Source organism: Ipomoea nil, unplaced genomic scaffold, assembly GCF_001879475.1.
Source record: "Ipomoea nil cultivar Tokyo-kokei standard unplaced genomic scaffold, Asagao_1.1 scaffold1259, whole genome shotgun sequence".
Classification (NCBI taxonomy): Eukaryota; Viridiplantae; Streptophyta; class Magnoliopsida; order Solanales; family Convolvulaceae; genus Ipomoea; species Ipomoea nil.
In genome coordinates, this window is record NW_017617687.1 from 1,949,562 (window position 1) to 1,977,233 (window position 27,672).

At 40.6% G+C, this 27,672-nt stretch overlaps 1 pseudogene; it reads left to right on the top strand.

Annotated features, from left to right (window-relative positions):
* The window catches only part of LOC109184331, a 76,552-nt pseudogene that overhangs the window by 18,045 nt on the left and 30,835 nt on the right, over window positions 1-27,672 (top strand).

Here is a 27,672-nt window from a genome sequence, read left to right on the forward strand (position 1 = left end):
ACAGAAGAATAAGTCACTAGAGCGCGCTAGAACTTGGAGCGTAGAAGTAGATAGTTTCCCTTTCGGCCTGCGTGCCATGCTTATGCATTTACATTATTGAGGATGTTAGTTAGTTAGCCTGTGCACCTGAGTTCTCTAACTCAGGTGTGGCATAGCACCCCGTACTCTTGTATTACGCTTGGGATTTAATGAGATTTCACCTTTATTATATAACTTTTTAAAAGTCTTGAAAATCTGGGGTGTTACAGTTGGTATCAGAGCCTAAGTTTGACCCTAGGATGAGACTCTTAAGACCAGACTTTAGGACACTAAGCTTAAACTCTAGGTACTTAGGAACATAAGATTTAGGAATCATAGGACACGCGGTGAGATTGTGAAACCTACACATAACCCCTTCACTTAATCCCTCTCTGATTTAAAGAAACTCCCCCCTTCACTTATTGCATCAAGGTGAGAATACAAAATAACATCGACCTATGAACACCAGGATGGCACCAAAAAGGAAACAGACAGGAACACTGAAACTCCCCACTCAGGAATTCTTGACACAGAATCTACAACGCCTGGCCCAAATTGCCCAGGCACTGAGTACTACCATTCCCCAACCCTTACCAACAAACGAGAACTTGGAAATCCACCACCAAGTCTCGGCGCATCAACCACCCACCTTCTCGGGGAACGAAGACCCCACGGTCCCCGAAGAATGGATCGGAACTTTTGACAAGATATTCCGGACAACCGAATGCCCATAAGACCACCAAGTCAGAATAGCCTCCTTTTACTTCAGGCACGGGGCCGATACCTGGTGGGCCCACGAGGGACCCACATGTGAACAAAACTACGAATTTAATTGGGAAACTCTAAAAACGCGACTACGAGAACAATTCTACCCCAATCATCTAAGAGCCACCGTATATAAAGAGTTCCTCCACCTAAAACAAGGTGCAACCCCAATCATAGAATATTACCAACGATTCCACCAACTGGCCCGCCTCATCCCCGAGCTAGTACCCACCGAGAGTATCAAGATCAAGAAGTTCATAACAGGACTCGATCCCGAACACCAAAAAGCCATGGCCACACAAGAGCCAGGAACCCTCGGGGAAGCCTATGCCAAGGCATCCCAACTACAACAAGTATCAAACCAACCCCGGGAGACACGTCTGGGGTACAAAAGGAAACCTAAGGGGGATCACACAAACCCCACCCGAGGGCCTAAGAACCCCAGGGCCATCTCACCCCACAAGATCTCAACGCCAACCATTCAGGAAAGGATCCTTACTCTAAGCAAAGTCAGGATCGGAGACAACAACATAGTCTCCGGAACCTTCCTGGTACACGCCACCCCCGCCACTATATTGTTCGACTCAGGGGCTACCAACTCGTTTATAGCAACCGAGTTTGCCACTCAGCTCGGCCTCAACACCAGCACCAAGGTCCGACTTCAGGTCAAGGTGGCCTCCGGCGAAATCATAAAATGCGACCGCTTGTACGAGAACGTAATGATTACCATCCAAGGGGTGGAATTTCCCAGCAACTTAATACGATTCAAGCTAGATGGGGTACAAGTGATCTTGGGCATGGACTGGCTAGGGAAATTCCAAGCGCAAATCCTATGCGGAGAACAAAAAGTGGTCCGACGGGGACCAAACGGTAAAAGGCTATCACACCGCGGGACCCCCCAGGAGTCAGGGATCAAATTGGTGAACATGATGAAAATGAAGAAATACCTAAACAAGGGAAGCGAGGCCTTCCTATGCTCGGTCGAGAACCTCGACACCAAAACCCCCGGGCTACAAACCATTCCAGTGGTAAACGAATTCACCGACGTCTTCCCGGATGAAATCCCCGGGGCACTCCCAGTCAGAGAAGTCGAGTTCACCATAGACCTCATACCTGGCGCTGCCCCGATCTCTAAACCACCCTACAGGTTGGCACCAAAAGAAATGAAGGAACTGAAAACACAACTACAGGAATTGCTGGATAAAGGGTACATCCGCCCCAGCACCTCCCCATGGGTGGCACCAGTACTATTTGTTAAAAAGAAGGATGGAAGCATGCGCCTGTGCATCGACTACCGGGAACTTAACCAAGTCACAATAAAGAATAGGTACCCCCTCCCTCGGATCAATGACTTGTTCGACCAACTAAAAGGGGCAGGGGTATTCTCAAAAAATTGACCTAAGGTCCGGATATCACCAAATACAAGTGGCCAAACCAGACATTCAGAAAACAGCCTTCCGGACACGTTACGGCCACTATGAATTCACAGTAATGCCCTTCGGACTCACCAACGCACCCGCCATATTCATGGACCTCATGAACCGGGTATTCCGACCCCACATGGATGACTTCGTCATTGTATTCATTGACGACATCCTAGTCTACTCCCGAAACAAGGAAGAACATGAAAGACACCTCCGCATAGCCCTGCAGACCCTGAGAGAGCACCAACTATACGCCAAGTACACTAAATGCGAATTCTGGAAAGACAGTGTGGCCTTCCTAGGCCACGTGATAGCCAAGGAAGGAATTAAGGTGGACCCCGCCAAAATCCGTGCCGTTAAGGAATGGACCACACCGAGCTCACTCTCAGAAGTCCGAAGCTTCCTAGGCTTGGTTGGCTACTACTGGAGGTTTGTACCCGACTTCACCAGGATAGCCCAACCCCTAACAAACTCATGAAAAAGGAAACCCCCTTCCGATGGGACAATGACTGCATCTCGGCCTTTCAAGAATTGAAGGATAAGCTGACCACGACACCCGTGCTCGCCATCCCCTCCGGGGAGGAAGGATTCGAGGTCTTCAGTGACGCGTCCAAAAAGGGATTGGGGTGCGTGCTAATGCAAAAGGGCAGGGTAATAGCATACGCATCCAGGCAACTCAAAACCCACGAAGAAAACTACCCCACCCACGACCTCGAACTAGCCGCTATCGTGCTCACACTAAAGATTTGGAGGCATTACTTATATGGGGTGCAATGCAAGATTTACACGGACCATAAGAGTCTAAAGTACATCTTCACCCAGAAAGACCTAAACATGAGATAACGAAGGTGGCTAGAACTCATAAAGGACTACGATCTAGACATCCAATACCACGAGGGAAACGCTAACATTGTGGCAGATGCCCTAAGCGGGAAGACTAACCACTCCCTCAACACCACCTGGATCCTACCGGACCAGTTGTACAAGGACTTCCAAAGACTGAATTTGGAAATAATAGAGCAAGATCAAGTCCACCCCGACGTCCACATATTCAACACGCAAATCATACCTACACTCTTCGAGGAAATCAAAACAGGACAACAGCAGGATTCGGAACTAGATAAAATCCGTCTCGACCTAACCCAGGGGAAGGAAGGGCCCTTCGAAATACACGGACACGGCAGTCTCCGTTACCGAGGTAGGTGGTGCATGCCCTCGACGCACCCCCACCTGAAACGACAGATCTTGGAAGAAGGGCACAACTCCCCATACTCAGTTCACCCAAGGGGTGACAAACTATATCAAGATGTGAAAAGGTCATTTTGGTGGCCCAACATGAGAAGGGAAATCGCAGATTTCGTGGCCAAATGCCTGAATTACCATAGGGTGAAGGCCGAACGATGCAAACCCAAGGGACTCGTACAACCCCTTGAGATACCACAGGGAAATTGGGATTCTATATCCATGAACTTCGTCGGAGGGTTACCCCCAACAAAAACTGGCAAGGATAAAATTTGGGTCATAGTGGACCGACTAACCAAAATGGCACGATTCATTGCCATGAAGGAAACATGGACAATGACACAACTGGCCCAAGCCTACTTGAGCCGAATAGTGAAGTACCACGGAGTCCCCGGAACATCGTGTCCGATAGAGACTCTCGGATTCTCTCACAATTCTGGAAATCGCTGCAATTAGCCTTGGGGACGCAACTAAAGCTGAGCACCGCCTTCCACCCCACCACTGACGGCCAAACCGAGAGAACCATTCAGACTCTCGAAGACATGTTAAGTGCCTGTGTGTTAGACTTTCAAGGGACATGGGAGGAACACCTAGATCTTATTGAATTCTCATACAACAACAGCTACCACGCAAGCATTCGTATGGCGCCCTACGAAGCTTTATACGGACATAAGTGTAGAACCCCCTTATGTTGGGAAGACATGGTCAACCCAGTAGCACTAGGACCCCAATACCTACAAGATACCATAACCAAGGTCAAACACATCCAGGAAAGGATGAAGGCTGCCCAGGACCGCTAGAAGTCCTACGCCGACCTAAGGAGGAAACAAGCCGAATTCAACACCGGGGACAAGGTCTGGTTGAGAATCTCGCCCACACGAGGGGTAATGAGATTCGGAAGAAAAGGGAAACTCAGCCCACGATTTATCGGCCCCTATGAGATCATAGAAAGAGTTGGAAACCTAGCCTATCGCCTCGCTCTACCCGTTGAACTAGAACGATTACACAACGTATTCCACATATCCCAGCTAAAGAAATACGTGCATGACCCAAACCACTTGCTTCAACCCGAGGTCGTGGACCTCGACGAGTCACTAGTATACGAAGAAAAACCCGTGAGAATCCTGGACACCAAGACAAGAACCACCCGACGTCGAGCCAAAGAAATGGTGAAAGTCCTCTGGACCAACCATGGGACCGAGGAAGCGACATGGGAACTCAAGGACACAATGAAGGAACGCTACCCCGAACTTTTCACACCAGGTAACTAAGAAGAAGTCACTCGACAAGGACCAAGATTCGGGGACGAAGCTTCCTGTTAAGGGGGGGAGAGTGTAACACCCCGTGTTACGATCCCTAAAACCAATTAAACATTTAACAAATTACCCAAAAGAAGGAATTAAATCACAATAATTAATTAGGAAAGGCCCACCATAGTCCATGGGCCCTTATCCCTAAACCCAATCCTTAGTTCCAAAAGGAATAGAATTAGCAAGCCTATTATATTAGTTCCAAACCAGGACTCCTAAATATAAAAATAGGGGAATTAAGAGGCACCTAGAAACCCCCCCCCCCCCCCCCCCCCCACCACCACAATAAACGACTCACCACCCCAAAGATCTCCAAGAATTCCCTTAGAAGAAATCAAGAAAGCAAGAAAGCAAGAAAGCTTAAAGAAAGACCCTTCATAGCCAAGGAATTAATTAAGGCTAAGAGGTAACCCATGTCTCAACAAAAACTATTTTCATAGCTATGATTCCCCTCTTAGGATTTCCCCATATTATTGTGTACTGATGATTTGTGTTATTATTGATGATTGATGGGATAATTCCATGGGTGATCTTGATGATGAAAGGTTCTTGATAATTATGGTGTGATTATATGACGTTCTTGATGATTATACGATGTTCTTGATGATTGTAGGATGTTCTTGATGTTTATATGATATTCTTACTGAATCTTGATATTGGAAAATGAATTGTGTCCTTGTTGATTTAAAAACGATTAGAACCCTAGGTTGTATCGTATGGAATCATTCTTGGTATATTGGGTGGGAATTCGCATGATCGGGTGTTGATTACGTTTAGAAAAGCATGATAGGTTATGTGTCGTATGTTTCTTGATTTTGATCCGTTAATTGTCTACGTGTGTTATCAATTGCGTTTGAAAGTGTTTAAGCATGGTTTTGGGTTCCACCAAGGTTCCCGGGGCGTTTTTGGTGAAAAAGAGTCAGTGGGGGGTAGGGGACCCGCCACCTACCCGCGGCCTTCTTGGGCAACACCGGCAGGCGGGCAGCTGCCCGCCGGGCACCCGCTGCCCGGTTTTGCTACCGCCGGCGGGTGATCCCTCACCCACCGGCTACCCGCTGGTTTGGACCCCAATTTGGGATTTTGGATTCCCCGTTTGATGTTCCCCCGATCCCCGTGGTGTCCCAACGGACTCCGTCTATCGTGCCTACGTCTAGTTTGATATTTCGGGTACCGTTCGTAGGATATATGAGTCTTATATATTGCATGCTAGTTGAATTGGTATCCCGTTGACCTAGGTGAAAGAAGTATGAACCCCTTAGGATTATTCTTAGTATGTGAAGGATCACGCATAGGTTTTGTTATAGGATTCCTCCTCCTTCCCAATGTGTTAATGTGGGTTGCATGTGCTTGCTATGTGTTATGTGTGCATGATACCCTAATTCGGTTGCGATCGGATTGGTCATTCCTGAGCTACAGTTCAGAAGCTGGCTGCGGTCAGATTTACACTCTTGGGCTGCAGTCCACCGTTTGGTTGTGATCAAACGTTTCTACATAAGCTGCGGTTCATATTTCCTGGCTGCGGTCAGATGACATACTCTTGGGCTGCGGTCCACAGTTTGGTTGCGATCAAACTATGATGAGCTGCGGTTCATCGGTCGGTTGCGATCGACCCCTCTGTGTTGCGATATGGGGCAAGGTGCTGCGGGGCCGTGTCAGAGCTATATGCGCTTACCCTCATGTATGGGCATGAGATTGGTCCTGTGGCGCCAACAAAGTGTGCTATGTGATGAGATATGGTGGAGTTGTTGATATGAGTGCCTTGGGGATGTGACTATGGGATTCATATTGGGAATCGTATATGTTGGGTTACGGTTATTAATTGTGTTTATCTTATCTGTCTTGCCTGTGGTAAACTGTATATTCTTGGTATAACTGCTGTCTGTGCTTAGCCCTATCTGTTGAGTCTATCCCTGTTTTAAAAGCTAGAGTTCGTAGAATATATCTTCATGTTCAAAATGGTTTTCGTATATCTATATATATATCTATATGTACTATATTTCAACGCGTTGGTGTGGATTACCAGCATCTCTCACTGAACAGATATATTTGGCTTTCAGGCACAGAAGAATAAGTCACTGGAGCGCGCTAGAACTTGGAGCGTAGAAGTAGATAGTTTCCATTTCGGCCTGCGTGCCATGCTTATGCATTTACATTATTGAGGATGTTAGTTAGTTAGCCTGTGCACCTGAGTTCTCTAACTCAGTTGTGGCATAGCACCCCGTACTATTGTATTACGCTTGGGATTTAATGAGATTTCACCTTTATTATATAAGTTTTTAAAAGTCTTGAAAATCTGGGGTGTTACAGTCATCTTTAGATCAGACATTAACTTCCTTAACCAAAGAGATTGATTAACAGATAAAGCTGCTGCAACATACTCAGCTTCAGCTGTTGATTGTGCCACGGCGTCCTACTTTGTTGATCTCCAACTAAAACAACCGGATCCAAACTTGAAAAAATATCCGGATGTACTTCTAATATCGTCTGATGAACCTGCCCAATCACTGTCCGAATAACCATGAAGAAACAACTTCTTTGTTTTTTCAAACTTCAAACCATAGTCTAGAGTTCCCTTTATATACCTAAGAATCCTCTTTGCTGTTGTATAATGCAACTCACTAGCACAATGCATAAATTTTGATAATGAACTTACAGGAAACATTATATCAGGCCTTGTTGGTGTAAAAAACATAAGGCATCCAGTAATACTCCTATATACCGTCTCATCAACTTTCTCAGCACCATCATCTTTGCTAAATTTTTCATTTTGAGAAAGAGGAGTACTTACTGACTTGCAACTTTCCATGTGGAATTTCTTCAACACCTCCCTAGCATATTTTTGCTGTCCAATATAAATTCCATTTTGAGTTTGTTGAACCTCCACGCCTATGAAAAAATTCATTTCTCTTAGATCTGTCATTTCAAAAGCTTGCATCATTTGAGTCTTAAATTCATTGATTCGCTTCACATTGTTTCCTGTCACAAACAAGTCATCAACATATAGTGAAATAACAATCAGATCATCATCAACAACTTTAATATACAAGGTTGATTCACTCTTGCTCTTGTTGAACCCCATGTTCTACAATTCTTCATCAATTCTACTATACCAGGCCCTTGGAGCCTGTTTTAGGCCAAACAAGGCTTTCTTAAGCAAGTAAACCTGACCTGAATCTGTTGCAAAACCTTAAGGTTGCTCAACAAAAATTTCTTCCTCTAGATAGCCGTTTAGGAAGGCTGACTTTACATCAAGTTGATAAATACGCCATTATTTTTGTGCTACAAATGCTAAGAGAAACCGTATAGTATCTAACCTTGCCACAGGTGCAAACGTTTCTGAATAGTCAACACCATATAGTTGAGCATAACCCTTCACAACCGGCCTTGCTTTACGCTTGTTAATAGAGCCATCAGCATTGAGTTTGGTTCGGTAAACCCAGTTCACACCAATGGTCCTCTTATGTTCAGGCCGATCTAAAAGTTACCAGGTTTTGTTTTTCTCAATCATTCTCATCTCCTCCTCCATTGCAGCAATCCATTTTGGGTCTTTAGCAGCTTCATCATACCCTGCAGGTTCAAGTACTGCTACATTGCACCTTTCATAAATTTCAGCAAGTGACCTTGTACCTCTTACAGGAATATCATCAATTCTTTCATCTTCAAGAAGCTTTTCTGATTCTTCTTTAATATTTTCAGGTTCATTTTTATACCAATTCCATCTGGCATTTTCATCAAACTTCACGTCTCTGCATACATTCAAATTAACTGTTAGAGGCTAAAAAATTCTATAACCCTTTGTGACATTACTATAACCAACAAAAACTCCATATTCTGCCTATGGATCTAGCTTCTCTCGTTTTACATTTGGAATATGAGTGAAACATAGACAACCAAATATTTTAAAATTAAGAACAAAAGGCTTAAAACCATACCATGCTTCAAAAGGTGTTTTTCCTTTTAAAACTTTAGTTGGTAACCTATTTAGCAAAAATACAGTTGTATTAACCGCCTCTACCCAAAACTTTTTTGGTATTCCTTTCTCAAAGAGCAAACACCGAGCCACATCCATGACATTTCTATTCTTTCTCTCACTCACCCTATTTTGTTGATGAGTGTAGATTTGTGACACCCCAAAAATCCACACTCCAAACCATGAATTAGTTGAGTAATTAATTCTATTTCTTTTGAGGAATTGATTCCTAAAATCCTGATTTTTGATACTCAAGGACTAGTATTTGACTAGTCAATCTTTAAGTGGTGTTGTACCTTGTGCTTTGAGAGGAGTTCCCTTGTTCCTTACACTTTCTAAGAGTTAGTAAGGGTATCCTTGTCTTTTCACCAAGAGCTTGTTTTGTAACCTAAACCTAGAACACTTCTTCATTTCATTCCCTTACATTTCCAAGAAAATATCTCTATCTTCTCTCTAGAAAACAAGAGTAGCTTGTTCTTCAAGCCAAAAGAAGCCTTTGTCAAGATTCCAAGTTTTGCTTCTAAGATTCAATCTTTCCTCTATTTTGGCATCTAGAAGGGTAAGATCCAAGCTTTTCTAATCTGTTTGGTTCCATCTTAGTTGTCTTTTCTTAAAGGTTGGATCTTTATGATCTTTTGGTTTGATCTTGAAGTGGGTTTGGCTAGTGAGCTTAGTGGAGAGCTTGTTGTGGTGTAAGAAGAGTCTTTTGGTCTTCAAGAGGTAACCCATGCTCTACAAAACCTATTTTGCTTACCTATATATGATTTCATGGCTTCTACATGTGTTTTGCTATGAAATGTGAGAGTTTATGCATTTATCTTGTGATATTGCATATCTAGAGCTTGTGTTTAGGTTTCCTTTGTGTCATTGCTTGGCATTTTCCTTGGTTCAAGTCATTTTGTTGTGCTTGGTGAGATTTGGCATGTTTTGGACTTGAATTTGTGTTTGGAGGAGAAAATCCCCGAAGGGATTTGTTGTGGTACAGGGACGTACCCGCGGGCGGAACAGCGGGCGGGGCACCACCCGCCGGCCTACCCGTAGAAACGTATGCCTTGTGGGTGTTGTACCCGCGGGCGGGACCACGGGTGGGGCGCTACCCGTGGGTCCACCCGCGGGGAACACAGTGACGTTGGAGTGGGATTTGTTCCCCGTGTTTCGTTTGTCTTGGTCTTTGATCTTTTGGCCTCCCGTTGTTCTTTTGTGGAACTATTTGAGCGTCTTCTTGATGTTTCGTAGGTCTAGAGCTTTTGGTAGGTATCCATGTAGGATCTTTGGTGTTGTGTATCGTGCTAAGTGTTCAACATTGTGTTTCGTTGAACCGTGTGGTGTCTTGTGTGTTCCTCGGAACTATCTTGAGTTTCCTTCGTTGTTGAGCTTGCTAGTTATTATCCTAATGCTAGCGTCGTTGTTGTCGATGGGTGGTGACCTGTCTCTTGATTGAGTATGTTTCGTACCTCTGTTGCAATCCGTTGCTTGTTTCGTGTGAGTGGTGGTGCGTGTGTGGCGTTACCTGGATTGCACGATTAATGGTATGGGACGCTAGTCACCAAGGTATTGCAGCGGTCCTCGTGGTGGCCGTGACGTGATTTCATGGAGTTGTGGCTGAGTCTACGTGTTTGGGGGATAACATTGTGATAGGAATATTTTTGTAAGTTTTGATGAGCCAAATGTATCTTTAGATCCCCTTAGTTTTTAAGTCTTTAGTACAAGCATCATAAATCAGAATATTGAAATCAGAAGGAATCTACCATAGGAAGAACAAAATTAATTTCAGAAATTAATTTTGGTCCTACGAGTATTCATCCGTAAAAGAAGCATAAAGCAATGGCGTTGCAAGGAATAATTGGATGAGCTTAACGGCGAAATGGTAGAGGTCTTTACTCTAAATGATCACACCCGAGATCGATTTCCCCTAAGGACCTATATTTTTTTATAATGCAGATTTTGAAGGAGCTCGATGTGTGCTAAAAGAGCACGATGTGTTCAAAAGAGCACGATGTGTCTAAAAAAACACAATGTGTCCGAAGGAGCACGATGCTTACTAAAGGAGCACGATGTGACCAAATCTAAAAGGAGCACGATGTGACCAAATCTAAAAGGAGCACGATGTGACCAAATCTAAAAGGAGCACAATGCTACCTAAGAAGCACAATGTTGTCTAAGAAGCACAATGCTGTCAGAAGAGCACAATGCCACCTAAGAAGCACAATGTTGTCTAAGATGCACAATGTTGTCAGAAGAGCACAGTGTTCAAAGTCAAAGGAGCACGATGTTCAAGTCAAAGGAGCACGATGTTCAAGTCAAAGGAGCACAATGTGGCAAAAGAGCAAGATGATCAGAAATTGGATAAATTCGAAGGAATTTACTCCAAGTCCACCCACATGCCACAAGACTCCAAAATTGCCTGAAAGACATTTGATCAGAACGGAAAAATATTTATGAAGGCATGAATATAAAAACTTATCCTAGAAATAAATTCTATCAGATGAATTTATTTCAAAGATTCGTTGGATATTCAAATTGACAATTAAAGTAATATTTTTAGAAACAACTAGAAAATCAAAGTTGTGCTAAAGAATTACTTTGTCAGGCAAGTTGACAATCAAATCAAAATTGAAGACCTACTATTGTCAACAATATCAGGCTATGAAGATTCAAATTTCAAATATCAAATTATCCCACTCCAACGGATATATTTGATTGACTATAAAAAGCCATGAAGACTTGAAGACACAGAGAGTGCAGAGATAGAAGTGAACGAGATAGAAGTGCAATACAAGTGCAAAATTCAAAAGTGCTAGTGCTCAAAATATTCTAAGAGACTTAGTCTGAATAGTCTCAAATCTCGTTGGAGAGAGAAATACAAATCTTTGTATTTGTAAATTGTAGAAAGAGTATAGCTGTGTGCAAAATACTCTAGTGAGTGTAGCTGTGTGCAAAACACTCGTAGTTGCTAAGTGTAGCTGTGTGCAAGACACTTGGTTGGCGTTGAGTATAGCTGTGTGCGAAATACTCAGAGTTGAGTGTAGCTGTGTGCGAGACACTCGGAGCAGGGTGTAGCTGTGTGCAAGACATCCGGAAGAAGTGCCTGTGTAGCACTTGTTCACTATTGTAACTGTGTGTGGAAAATAGTGAATTTCTCCTAGACGTGAAAGGAGAAAAGTGGACTAGGAAGATTACGCCACTTCCGAACCACTATAAATTGCCTCTCTCATTTACATACCGCACTTACATTATTTGCTATATCTATCTATCTCATCCGACTAACCCGTTTACTATTCACAGTTAATCTTAATCATCCGGGTTTAGTGTGTTCTCACGTATGCATGTGACTCAAACTTCTCGAGCTTAAATACCAATTTATTCTAAGCAAGTTTGACGTGCTGCATGTAACATTCGTCACACGGACGACGTGACACGATATTTATTTACAATCTTGAATATTGTTATTATATATTGAGTGCACCATCTCCTTTATATATTCAAGATATCTCTGTCACTTTACATATCATTTGTACCTATCTTACTTATTCTTGCACGCTTAATTTACTAGTTGGGCATAACTCTTTACTATTATTCTGCTGTGCAGTACAAACTTGCTCTATTTACTTGTTACTTAGAGTTGAAGTTACCAAAGAGTTATTTAATTTGAAAAAGCTTGAAAGTCTATTCACCCCCCCCCCCCCTCTAGACTTTCACCACCCTATCGGGACCAACAATTGGTATCAGAGCGGTTGTCTATTTGAGTCAATTTTGACTGCTAGACAGATCTCGAAAAATCAAGATGATGAAAAGAGATAATGCTCTTGCCCAAAATTTATTATTTTCCATAGAAAAATTTGACGATTGGAAAATTCGCATGCAGGTACATTTATCCGCTTTACACGATGAAATGTGGGAAGTAGTTACAAGTGGTCCTATTGAGATTTTACAAGTCAACACTTCATCCGCACAAACAAGTGACACTCCACAGTACATTCCAAAACCAAAAGTGGAATGGTCTCGTGAAGATAGAACAAGAAATAACTTGCACAATATTGCCAAGGATATTCTGTTTAAATCTATCGATGTCACGATATTTCCAAAAGTTCGAAAGTGTCAATCCGCGAAGGAAGTATGGGAAACGCTCATTCAAATTGGTGAAGGAGACGAACAAGAAAAGGATAATAAACTCACTATAGCATTAAAGAAATTCGAGGATTTCAAAATGCTAACCGGCGAGAATATTACCGACATGGAAACAAGATTTGCCAAAATTTTAGGAGAGATTAATGATCTTGGAAAAGATATTAATCAAAAAGAAATCTCACTCAAAATTCTACGTGGTCTACCATCTACATGGGACATGAAGGTCACAGCCATGAGAGATCATAGGGATCTAAAAACCCTATCAACCGATAAGCTCTTTAGTGATCTAAAAGCTTATGAATTTGAGATGAAATCAAGATTAGAGGAAGATCATGAAGAAAAGAACAACGCGCTTATAGCTGAGCAACCATCAACCTCAAGGTCAGTACAAAATGTTGAATTATTGCCTAATGATCAATTTGCTCTCTTTGTCAGGAAATTCAGGAAATTCATGAAGAGAAGCAACTACAAGAAAAATCCACAAGGGAAATCGTGGAATACAACGAAGAATTCGAAGAAAGAAATTATTGAGGAAGATTCAAATTTGTGTTACAACTGTAGAAAACTGGGACACTTTGCAGCAAGTTGTCCATATCCCAAGGTGAGTAAAAGCCAGTACACAAATGTTACTAACCCTCAACAGGAAGAATTCAAGCCCAAAGATAAAAGATTAAGAGAAAGAAGAAAAGCACTCATCAGTGACCCACTTGAAATAAGTGAGTCAGAAGAATCTTCAAGTGATGAAAGTGACACCTCAAAGGATGACAATGCAATGTTTTGCATGAGCATCTCCAACAACACACCACACGAGGACATGTGTCTTATGGCTAATGGACATGAAGAAAATGAGGTAACATCTAAATCTTATGACTCTGTTAATTCTTCATTTTCTAGAGAGTCCCTCTTTCACTTAATGGAAGAATGTCAAACCGTAATGGACACTCACTCTCAACTCAAAGAGCGCAACAATCATCTGATTCTTGAAAAAGATCAATTAAATGAAAAATTGCAAAATGCTCTACTTGAAGTGAAATACTTGAAAGATAAAATTATTTGTCTTCAAGAAGAGTGTAAATCAAGGGAAGTGAGAGAACACAACCTCAGAGAGGTTATAGCAACATTTACGCATTCATCCAAAATAATGGACAAAATGGTAAATATGCAAAAACCCTCAAGTGATAAAACCGGACTTGGTTATGATCCATCGTGTTCTCAAGCCTCCGAGAAATTGACCAATTCTACTACTACTTTAAGTAATAAAGTTCAAGTAGTAAAATGTGTAAAAGGTCAAGAAAGCACAGTGAGACAAGGAATTGGTTACCAAACTGATGTCAACATTAACACTGTTGGACCAAAGCCTCAAAGAAACAATATTTCGTCCAAACAGTACACTAAAAGACAAAAGTTTGTTCCTAAATGGAAATACACCAATGAGTCTAGTGCACAAAGTCCTCATAGGAAAATGGGAAGAAATCCGAGGATTGGGGCAGGGAGACTCTATCCCTCTAAACAAGATTGGTTTGGAAATATTAAACCATGGACTAAGTCCAGATTTAATGCTTATCACAGGTCCAAACAATCTATATCCCACGTGCCAAGAAATCGAGTCAATTTTCAAAAACCGGCACAAAAAATGTTTTCAAAAATTAAATATGATTATAATGTGTTTAATGGTTACCAATCACCTAAACTTAGATCAGTGAGTACAAGGTGGATTTGGGTACCAAAAATGACTAACACCCAAGGACCCAAGTCAAGTTGGGTACCTAAAAATGTTTAATTCATTTGTAGGAAGTTTGGTACTTCGATAGTGGATGTTCTAGACACATGACTGGAAATAAACCAAGTCTTGTGAATCTTAAAAATATCGAAGGACCAAAAGTCGTATTCGGTGGAAATGAACGATACGGCATAACAAAAGGAATCGGTACAATATTTCGAAATGGTTTGAAAATCGAAGATGTATCCTTTGTTGAAGGTCTAAAATTCAACTTGTTAAGTACAAGTCAAGTTTGTGACAAAGGTTATCTAGTAGAGTTCTTCAAAGAGAAGTGCCAAGTGAAAAATAATTCCACAGGAGAAGTTGTTCTCGAAGGAATAAGAAAGAAAAATATGTACGTTGTGGATTGGAACACAACAAAAGAATCAGTGTGTCTACTAGCAAATAACTCACACGCAACAAGTTGGGAATGGCACAAGAAGTTGAATCATCTAAACTTCAAGACTATCAACAAGCTAGCAAGAAACAAATTAGTTGAAGGTCTACCCGACATTGTCTACAAGAAAGATCAAATATGTGATGCTTGCCAAAGAGGAAAGCAAGTCAAGTCATCTTTCAAATCCAAAGCTCAAGAATCTACAACAAGACCGCTAAGTCTACTACACATGGATCTATTTGGTCCAGTAGACCCAGCAAGTCTAAGTGGTAAGAAATATACACTAGTTGTTGTTGATGACTTTTCCAGGTACACATGGATGATATTTCTCAAAAAGAAAAATGAAGTGGAGCAAAAGTTGCCAGAGCTACTGAAGCTACTACAAAATGAGAAAGACTTGAAAATTGCAAAAATCCGAACGGATCGTGGAACTGAGTTCGTGAATCAAGTGATTGAAGCCTACTGCAATTCCCAAAGAATTCTACATCAACTATCTGCCGCACGTACACCTCAACAAAACGGTGTAGCCGAAAGAAGAAATAGAACGCTAAAAGAAGCCGCACGAGTGATGATTACGTCAGCCGAGCTACCTAAAAGATATTGGGCTGAAGCAATCAACACCGCTTGCTACACACAAAATCGGAGCTTGATACATAAGTCTTACAATAAGAATCCGTACGAATTATGGAAAGGGAGAAAACCTAAACTCAAATATTTCCATACTTTTGGTATCAAATGTTTTATTCTTAATAATGGAAAAACATATCTAAAGACTTTTGATGAGCGTGCAGATGAAGGAATATTTTTGGGATATTCATCTACCAGTAAAGCATTCAGAGTATTGAACAAGAAATCAATGGTGGTGGAAGAATCAATTCATGTCACATTTGATGAAGCTCATATGAAGGAAACCCAAAGCAACAAAAATGATCAGGAGATTTGTCAAGTTGAAAAATCATTTAATGATGCTGACATATCTTTTAAAGATCAAATTATACAGGGTATGGAGCAATTGGACATTGATTGCAATAGTAAAGGACACGTGGAAGCCAATGAAGATGCACACGTGGAAAATCAAAACTCTCAAGTGAATATACAAATTGGAGATCAATCTGATGAGCAAAATGTGTCTACCTCCAATTTACCTACTGAACAAGAAAACGTGGAAAGCCCATGCAACCTATAACCCGACTTGAGATGGCTCAAAAATCACCCTCCAGAGCTAGTGATTGGAGATCCACGAGAAGGAGTAAAAACAAGGTCCTCAAGTATAAATTCTTTATTCTCTTGTTTTCTTTCTCAGGTGGAGCCCACAAGCATTGAAGAAGCACTAAGTGATCCAGATTGGATCAATGCAATGCAAGAAGGGCTTGAACAGTTTAAGAGAAATGACGTATGGGAATTAGTTCCAAGACCTGAAAATTACAATGTAATTGGAACAAAATGGGTCTTTCGGAATAAAGCTAATGAGGATGGAATCGTCATTCGAAATAAAGCACGTTTAGTGGCAAAAGGATATTCACAAGAAGAAGGCATAGATTTCGATGAAACGTTTGCACCCGTTGCAAGACTAGAAGCCATCAGAATATTTCTAGCTTATGCCGCATACAAGAATTTCACTGTCTATCAAATGGACGTGAAAAGTGCATTTTTAAACGGATTACTTGAAGAGGAAGTCTACGTTGAGCAACCTCCCAGTTTCGAGGTAAAAGGTGATATTAATAAGGTCTATAGATTAAAGAAGGCGTTATATCGGTTAAAACAAGCACCGAGAGCTTGGTATGACACCCTATCAACGTTCCTAATTAACTGTGGTTTCACAAAAGGCCTTGTTGATAAAACCTTATTTAGAATTCAAGAAAATGATCACATTTTATTAGTACAAATTTATGTTGATGATATTATCTTTGGAAGTACTAATAAAATTCTTTGTGAGAAATTTTCTAAGCTCATGCAGAATAAGTTTGAGATGAGCATGATGGGAGAATTGAATTACTTTCTTGGACTGCAAGTAAAGCAACTCAGTGAAGGAATATTCATCAATCAGGCCAAGTACACAAAAGATCTGATAAGAAAATTTGGTCAAGATGGAAAATCCTCAATCAAGATCCCGATGAGCACATCTTTACGATTAGATAAAGATGATGAAGGCAAGGATGTTGACGAAACAAAATATCGAGGAATGATTGGATCATTATTATACCTCACTACAAGTCGACCAGATATATCTTACTCAGTGGGAGTATGTGCTAGGTTCCAATCAAAGCCAAAAGAGAGTCATCTTCTTGCTACCAAGAAAATCATCCGATACTTAAAAGGAACAGTCAATGTGGGATTATGGTATCCCAAAGAAGGTAATTTTACACTAACTGGTTTCTCAGATGCAGATTTTGCAGGATGTAAAATCGATCGCAAAAGTACCTCAGGAACGTGCCAGTTCTTCGGGGGAAGGTTGGTTTCATGGTTCAGCAAAAAGCAAAACTCCATAGCTACAAGTACAGCCGAAGCTGAATATATAGCTGCTGGAAGTTGTTGTGCGCAAATTCTTTGGAGGAAACAACAGCTGAAAGATTATGGCGTGAATTGTGAAAATGTCAATATATTGTGTGACAATAAAGTGTTATTGCCATAACACATAATCCCGTGTTACATTTAAGAACAAAACACATTGATGTGAGACATCATTTTATCCGGGATCATGTTGAAAAGAAGGAATTATCAATCGAATATATCCCGACCGAGAATCAATTAGCTGATATTCTCACAAAGCCTCTGTGTAAATCAAGATTTTCGAAATTAAGACACGAGATGGGCATGATTGAATTGAGCTAAGTTTCTAAACTCTATTCTATTTATAAGCTCAATTTTTCATCTGATATTTCGACACTTTATCTGATTTAAATTTTCGTGCCTATGTGTCACACATGCAAAAAATGTCACATCTTTTTAAAGTCCACCTATATCTATTAAATGGTGTTAAAGCACATAGTGCTTACATATCTTTCTAACCGTATATCTATATACATATATATAAGTAGAAATCATTTAGATATGCCAAATCTTACCATTTAAGAGTGATAAGATGGTGTGATGATAGAATGTCTTAAATGAGAACACCTTTTTATGGTAGTTGTGCACAATAAATAGTCTAGAAAGAATAGATTTCTCTTTCTTCCATCTACATAAAAACGTGTAGATACATACATATTATTTTCGAACAGATTTAGTGCTCTTTGAATTTTATTTCAGGTAAAATCAGTCCCAGCATCTAAATTTTTGCACCACATCAGCAGACAAATTGGATGGAGAATATATAACCTAAACTAACTATCAGTTAGGTCCAAGGTTGGAAGCTATTGGAATATCAAAAATACCCCTCACTTATTAAAAGTCAACATTTAATTGTGAGGATATTTGTGTAAAGACACCTCTTTTCTACCCAATCGGTTGGAGAAGCCACCATCACACTCAAATTTTCAAAAGCCTTTCATCTTCCATAGCCGAAACACAAACCTCTACTTCCAAAAAATTCTCAATCCCTCAAATCTCCTAAAAATATCAATCGCACTATGGCCACCATTGGAGATACAAGCTCACAACCGAATGAAGAACACACCACACAACTCAACCTCACAAAGCTAGCAGTGGGAATCTAGGCCGGAGGAAGTTTTGACCCTCAAGGATTCCTCAAAGAAGCCGAGAACTCTCATCTTGCACAAAGAATCATCAATGCACTTCAACAAAGAAATCTAATGAGGTTATATTCTTACTCATATTCTGGATTTTATGATGAAGATGTAGCAGAGTTTTATATGAATGCCAAGGTTGTTGGATGGACCATTGAGTCCACCGTGAATGGAACGCTCATCACCATTGATGAACACGAGTTACACACAACCTTTGGACTGCCCATATCTAGTCCAGAACAACCACTGTTGGACTTAGATGTTCATTTATATGATCATATGGAAATTTGGACAAAAATTCGGAATGAGAATGCCTCTTTCGAACCAAATCTTTCCGGTCAAAAATCTGAGTTGAAGTTGGAGTATGAAATGCTTGTTAAAATTCTCTACAAATGTGTGTTGTGCAAATTAAATAGCATGGAAGATATTTCACCCGTAAGAATTGGTTATGTACATGCTATCATGAATGTTGTTAGGGGTGATTGGAGTAAGCTTGTCTTGAGTCGAATTGCACACTTTGTGAAAGGTGCAAAAATAAGGAATGGGAAGTTCAACCGTATATTAGGGTTCGGTTTGCTCATTGGTGAGATTATCAAAAGAAAAGGGTTGACTATGAGGTCAAAGAAGCCTTTTGGGAGTAATAGAATCTTGTTTAAAGATCATGAAGTGATTAGTGATCTAAATTCCAAAAGAAAGAGGAAGCCGAGAGGTATCCCAGCTAGAAAAAGACCAGTTGCAGAAATTCTTGGTCTACCCTCTCAATCCCATGAAAACCCTACATCAAGCCAAAATCCAAACACAAGCCATAACCCTACCACAAGCCAAAATCCTACCACATGTCTTAACCCAAATGCAAACCAAAGTCTCTTAAATCCTTTTTCCCAAATTGCCGAATTGGAAACAATGTTGAATTAGGAGATTCATCAAGTTGAAGGTTTAGACTTTGTAGTAGTGAATGAATACCGTAGAGTCCTAAATTGGAGAAAATGGAGACTTGGTCCTTATGATGAGTTGATGACTAAGGGACCGAGTATGCATGAAGAAGAATTATTTTCGTTAAATTGGATTGGCAATTTTGATGTTTGTCATGCAACCTTGTTGTCTACGGTGAATGGAGCATTTGTGAATAAATTGAAAACCAAATTGGCCGAAGCTACTGTTGACTGCACTGTTCAAAGTGATTTGCCTATTGAAGAAAAATTTTTAGTTGATATGGCCGAATTTGTGACAAGGGATGTTGAAGAAAATGTCACGTATGGTGTACATTTGATGGATAGTGGCTTATATGATGTGAGTGTGTTAAATCTCACTGAAATAAGTCAAGACCAAAATGCCATGCAAGCTAGTCAACATACGGAGGAAATTCAATCTATTAATGAAGAAAGTGCACATGGTGATACTCACGTGCTACACACTCTGGAAAGGGAAGGAAATCTAGTGGAAAATCAAGCTCAATCTCACATGCTTGAAGCCAATTTTGCTCAAGAAGGAGCAAGGTGTTTTCCCTCATCCCGAGAAGAGCAAGAAGTTGATGGCACACCTACAAATGAGAAATTAAAAAATCTGGAGAATGTTGTCTTAAGCCTTGTTGACCGAATGGAGAGCATGTTTCAAGGGATCTACACTCATGTGGATCAAGTTGTCAATATTCAAGGTGGAAAATTTGAAGCATCTTTTGATGAAAATCGGAGAAGTCAACAACATTTGATTGATACCCACCAAGCACTTGAAAGACAAGTTGGAAGCTTGAATAACAATGTCAAAGGGCAACTCAATGAGTTCTATATCCAACTTTCCCAAATCCTCAAGAATTCTGGAAAGGCAAATGAAGCAATTGTCGTGAGCCAAAGCCAAGGTATTCTCAATGTTGTTCATCAACATGAAAAGCAGATTAGTGATGTCCACACGGATCTCATCTCAGTTAACACCAAAGTGGGCTGTCTTCGGGGTTCTTATGAGAATATTTCCGAATCCATTTCATCTCTTCGTGAATCGGTTCATACACTTCTTGATTACGCCAAAAAGGGGGAAGAGAGATTCAGTCATTTGGAGAGCATGATTGAGATGATGATGACTGCCATGGCTAGCAGAAATGTTGGCACAAGCAGTAGTAGAGGTGGAGGAGGCAGATCTGTTGGAAGAAATGCACCAAGAAGAGGAGGATTGGAGTACTGGTTCGGTGGTGGTGAAGCTGGCAGTCCAGGAGGATCAAGCAGTGCAAATACCACTAACCGTTATTTTCGTGATATTGTTTGTGCAGGAGGAAACATTGAGCAAATAAATTGGTACAACCGTGCAAATCTTTATTTGGAATCCACACCGAGAGATGGTAGAGTTGAAATGCCAAAGTTGGTGACCTTGAATGATCTACCAAAAGGAATGAAGAAAAGTGGTCCTAGTGATCAAAACAAGTGGGTTTCAAGTGAAAATTTCAGAAGAATTCAAAGCTATGCTAGAGCCTTGATGATTATGGTTCTAAGAGACTACATCAAAGTCAATGATGCCGAGCTACAAGATGGAAAAAGTCTAGAAGAGCGCATCATATGGTATGAGGAAGGTATACTGCCCGGGGGCAACATCACTGAAGCTTTCAACTACTATTCAGTTGGGCAGGTATGCAACAACTTTGCCATTAGTGACAATTTCGTTGATGTTCAGAACAATATTAACAATGTGCTCAAGGAAAAGAGAAACAAAGTGATTAGATGATTTGTATGATTGGTACAATTTTTGTGGTCCACGGGTACATGAACCCATGAAACAATTTGGAATGATTTGAATTATCTGTTTATGATGCTATTAAGTTGTTTCTTAATTTTATTATTTGTCTTGAAAGGTAACATTTTTAGCTTAGAGTGTATCAAATCGCATGAATTGGAAAAATGCAAAAATTCATTATCATTAAAATTCCAAAAATGCGAAATAGGAATATAGTGGCTAAAACTACCTTTCCTAGAGTCAAAATCATTTGTTAAACTCATCTTGGCTATGTCTAAGTTAATAAAATCTTTTGAAAAATAATTGTTTTTAAAAGACAAGCCAAATGACTGAGTATAGGTTTTGGCGTCATCAAAAAGGGGGAAAATTGATAGGAATATTTTTGTAAGTTTTGATGAGCCAAATGTATCTTTAGATCCCCTTAGTTTTTAAGTCTTTAGTACAAGCATCATAAATCAGAATATTGAAATCAGAAGGAATCTACCATAGGAAGAACAAAATTAATTTCAGAAATTAATTTTGGTCCTACGAGTATTCATCCGTAAAAGAAGCATAAAGCAATGGCGTTGCAAGGAATGACCGGATGAGCCTACGAGATAGAAGTGAACGAGATAGAAGTGCAATACAAGTGCAAAATTCAAAAGTGCTAGTGCTCAAAATATTCTAAGAGACTTAGTCTGAATAGTCTCAAATCTTGTTGGAGAGAGAAATACAAATCTTTGTATTTGTAAATTGTAGAAAGAGTATAGCTGTGTGCAAAATACTCTAGTGAGTGTAGCTGTGTGCAAAACACTCGTAGTTGCTAAGTGTAGCTGTGTGCAAGACACTTGGTTGGCGTTGAGTATAGCTATGTGCGAAATACTCAGAGTTGAGTGTAGCTGTGTGCGAGACACTCGGAGCAGGGTGTAGCTGTGTGCAAGACATCCGGAAGAAGTGCCTGTGTAGCACTTGTTCACTATTGTAACTGTGTGTGGAAAATAGTGAATTTCTCCTAGACGTGAAAGGAGAAAAGTGGACTAGGAAGATTACGCCACTTCCTAACCACTATAAATTGCCTCTCTCATTTACATACCGCACTTACATTATTTGCTATATCTATCTATCTCATCCGACTAACCCGTTTACTATTCACAGTTAATCTTAATCATCCGGGTTTAGTGTGTTCTCACGTATGCATGTGACTCAAACTTCTCGAGCTTAAATACTAATTTATTCTAAGCAAGTTTGACGTGCTGCATGTAACATTCGTCACACGGACGACGTGACACGATATTTATTTACAATCTTGAATATTGTTATTATATATTGAGTGCACCATCTCCTTTATATATTCAAGATATCTCTGTCACTTTACATATCATTTGTACCTATCTTACTTATTCTTGCACACTTAATTTACTAGTTGGGCATAACTCTTTACTATTATTCCGCTGTGCAGTACAAACTTGCTCTATTTACTTGTTACTTAGAGTTGAAGTTACCAAAGAGTTATTTAATTTGAAAAAGCTTGAAAGTTTATTCACCCCCCCCCCCCTCTAGACTTTCACCACCCTATCGGGACCAACACATTGTGTTATCCGGGCATGTGTTGCCGTGAATTGGTGGGTTTTCGTTGGTGGTTATAGGTGGGGGACGACGGTCCCGGAGGAATAAGGTTGGACTTGGCTGTACAGGGGCTTTTTGGAGGTAATGGTTGGCACCGAAGGTACAAGGTTGGGGGTAGCCATAAGGTTGGAATAGGGTATAAGGAAGGCATATCAACTCGTGATGGGTGATGTCACGAGAGCTTGTGAAGCCGTTGTTGTGGTGAGTTCTCTTCTCTCGTGACATGTGTAGTCACGGAGGCTTGTGGTGTGTTTTGGCATGTGTTGCCGTTGGGTGAGTCTTTATCCTTGTGTGTGGTTAACCTTTGTGGTTTGGGATGTGTTCCCGGTTTTATCCTTGTGAGTGGTGAGTCTTGTGTTGTCTTTTGATCTTGGCTTTTGACTTATATATATGTATTCTGTTTCGAAAATGGTTTTCATATTATATATCTACCTATTTATGATAATTAACGGTATTGGTGGGTTACCAGCATCTTTCGCTGACCAGGCGTCGCCCCGATGTTTATCTTTGTATCTTTTAGGTGATGCGTAGTCGAGCGCCATGTCTAGAGCCGGTAGCTTAGCACCTGTATCTTTAGACAGTGTTGTTGAGTCCTGTGTGCCAATGTCTTTAGATTGTTCTAGTTTGGTTGTTTTTGGGATAGTGTTACACTTGCAGATTATCGCCGTAGCGTATACCTAGTGTGGTATACGTGGCATAACACCCCGTTTTGGATTCCTTTTATTCAGTTATCTCTTTATCTTCCGCTGTGCTAGTTTTGTGCTTGATCTGCAGGTGTTATGACTCGTTTTAAGTAGTCTTGTTTTTGGGGGGGTGTTACAAGATTACCGTGAATTGATGTTTAATTCCTGCTCTTCACAAAACTTGGTAAATCTGTCAGCAGTATATTCAGTACCATTATTAGACGGAATTACTCTAATTTTGCAACCACTTTGATTTTCAATTCAAGATTTAAACTTCCAAAAAACATCAGCAACTTCACTCTTTTGTTTAAGAAAATATACCCAACACATTTGAGTGAAATCATCAATGAAAAGTATAAAATATTTCTTGCAATTTATAGAGACATTCTTCATACCTCTACACACATCAGTATGAATGAGTTGAAGTTTTTCAGTTTCCCTCCATGTTTTTCCTACAGCAAATGGCAATCTGGTTTGCTTCCCCAACTGACATATCTCACACACTGTTGCAACTCCTCCTGTGAATGACATTCCTCTTACTATCTCCTTTTTCTGCATATACTCCAAGGTGGAATAATGAAAGTGTCCTAGCCTTTTGTGCCATAATTCAGCTTGGCTAACAACACATGGATTGGCTTTAAACTCTGCCTCATCCCAATCAAGACAAAAACTCTTGTCTTTCATTTTCACAGAAAATAATTCAGCACCACATGAATCAGTTATAAAAGACATGTTATTCTTGAAAATAACAGAATAACCTTTCTCAAGTAGTTGTCCAACACTCATCAAGTTTTGATTAATTTCAGGAATAAGCATCACATCATAATTTAGTTTTATACCTGATGGTCCTTCAATTGCAACAGTTCCTTTACCTTTGACTTCAATATTGTAACACCCCGTGTTACGACCCCTAAAACCAATTAATCATTTAACCAATTATCCAAAGAAAGAATTAAATTACAATAATTAATTTGGAAAAGGCCCACCATAGTCCGTGGGCCCTCTTCTCTAAACCCAACCCCTAGTCCTGAAATGAATAGAGTTAGCAAGCCTATAGTATTTGGACCCTAATTAGGAGTCTTAGATATATAAATAGGGGACATAGGAGGCACCTAGAACCCCTACCACAATAATCCCTCACCACAGAAGAAGTTCCAAGAATTCCCCTAGGAGAAATCAAGAAAGAAGAAAGCTTCAAGAAAGACCCTTCATAGCCAAGGAATTAATTAAGGCTAAAAGGTAACCCATGTCTCAACAAAACCTATTTTCATAGCTATGATTCCCCTCTTAGGATTTCCCCCATACTCTTGTGTGTTGATGATTCGTTATAATGATCTTGATAATTGGTGTTATGATTCCATGGGTGATCTTGATGATAAGAGGTTCTTGATGATTATATGGTGTCCTTGATGTTCTTGAGGATTATATGGTGTTCTTGATGTTCTTGATGATTATATGATGTTCTTGATGTTTATATGATATTCCTACCGAATCTTGATATTAGAAGATGAATTGTGTTCTTGTTGATTTAAAAATAATTAGAACCCTATGTTGTATCGTGGAATTCGTATGGTATTATTCTTGGTATATTGGGTGGGGATTCGTATGTTTGGGTGTTGGTTATGTTTAGAAAAGCATGATAGGTTATGTGTCGTATGTTCTTGCTTTTGAATCCGTTAACTGTCTTCGTGTTGTTGTCAATTGCGTTTGAAAGTGTCTAAGCATGGTCTCGGGTTCCACAATGGTTCCCGGGGCGTTTTTCTGTGATGAAAGAGTCAGTGGGGGGTAAGTGGGGGTAGGGGACCCGCCACCTACCCGCGGCCAATGTTGGTAACGCTGGCAGCGGGCAGCCGGCGGGTGACCCCTTACCCACCAGCTACCCGCTGGATTTTACCCTACCTTGGGATTTTGGCTTCCTCGTTTGATGTTCCCCCGATCCTCGTGGTGTCCCAACGGACTCCGTCTATCGTGCCTGTGTCTAGTTTGATATTTCGGGTACCGTTTGTAGGTTGTATAAGTCTTATATATTGCATGCTAGTTGAATTGGTATCCCGTTGGCCTAGGTATAAGGAGTATGAACCCCTTAGGATCACTCTTAGTATGTGGATGATCACGCATAGGTTTCGTTATACGATTTCTCCCCCCTCCCAATGTGCTAATGTGCACTGCATGTGTTATGTGTGCATGATACCCCAATTCGGTTGCGATCGAATTGGTTGTTCCTGAGCTGCAGTTCTGAAGCTGGCTGCGGTCATATTTACACTCTTTGGCTGCGGTCCACCGTTTGGTTGCAATCAAACTTTTCTACATAAGCTGCGGTTCATATTTCCTGGCTGCGGTCAGATGACATACTCTTGGGCTGCGGTCCACTGTTTGGTTGTGATCAAACTATGATGAGCTGTAGTTCATCGGTCGGTTGCGATCGACCCCTCCGTGTTGCGATATGGGGCAGGGTGCTGTGGGGCCGTGTCAGAGCTATATGCGCTGACCCTCATGTATGGGCATGCGATTGTTCCTGTGGCGCCAACAAAGTGTGCAATGTGAGGAGATATGGATGGTTTGATGTTATGATTGTTACGAAGTCGTGACCATAGGACAAATGCTAGTGAACTATATATGCTTGGTTATGATTATTTTGCTTACCTATATCTGTGCCCTACGTTGAGAATTGTGTGTGCTTGGTTATGTCTGTTGGTTGTGTTCATCCCTATCTGTCGAGTCTATTCCCTGTTTGAAAGCTAGAGTCTCTTAGGATATATCTTCATGCTTCGAAATGGTTTTTCATATAACTATGTATATATCTATATGTATTGTATTTCAACGCGTTGGAGTGGGTTACCAGCATCTCTCGCTGAACAGATATATTTGGCTTTCAGGCACAGACGAGTAGATCACTAGAGCGCGCTAGAGGTTTGGGGCGTAGATTAGGTAGTTTTCCCTTTTGGCCTACGTGCCATGATTTGTATTGATACTGACTGAGATTGTGAGAATTTAGCCTGTGCACCTGAGTTCTCTAACTCAGGTGTGGCATAGCACCCCATACTCTTTATATTATGTTTTTGGGAATTAATGAGATTTCACCTTTATTATATAAGCTTCAAAAGTTTTTTAAAATTTCGGGGTGTTACAAATATATTGTCCGTTACCAATTTAGACTTTTGATATCACCGTCTTATCAATCTTTCTAAACAATGACTCATCAAAAGTCATGTGATTGATGCATCCGCTGTCAATTAGCCAAACATTACTCGAAATTTGGCTTGCAAAACAGGTCGCAACAAAAAGTTGTTCCTCTCCTTATTCTTTATCCACTACTTGAGCCTGTTGTGGTTTGTTTTTACAAACCTTTTTCACATGACCCATTTGATTGCAAGAGAAACATTTCACATCAGGTCTAAACCAACAATATTTTTATAAGTGTGAGGTTTTCTTACAGTGCTGGCAAGGAGGGAATTTTCCTCTGTTGGCACCGTTTTGACTACCCTTCTTCTTCCACGGTTGTTGCTGGTTTTTGCCTTTTGGTTGGTTTTGACTCACCTCATTTTCTTTGAATGCTCCCTCAGTGTTACTTTCATTCCTGTAGGCCCGTCTTTGTTCTTGAGCTTTGAGTGCATGGAGAAAATCTGCTAGAGATATTTCTGACAAATCTCTAGACTCTTCAAGAGAAGAGATTTTTGATTCAAATCTCTCCGGCAAAGTTACCAATATTTTATCAACAACCCGATCATCAGGAAGTTCTTCTCCCAATAATCTGATTTTGTTTACCACCTTTTGCAATCTTTCGGAGTAATCTTTTAATGATTCTGTCTCCTTCATTTTCTGCATCTCAAATTCCCTTTTTAAGTTCAGGACTTGCATTCTTTTTGTCCTGTCGTTTCCTGCATATTCATTTTTCAACAAATCCCATGCCTGTTTTGCAGTTTTACATGTCATGATTTTTGTAAAAGCTTCATCTGTTAGTGCCGAG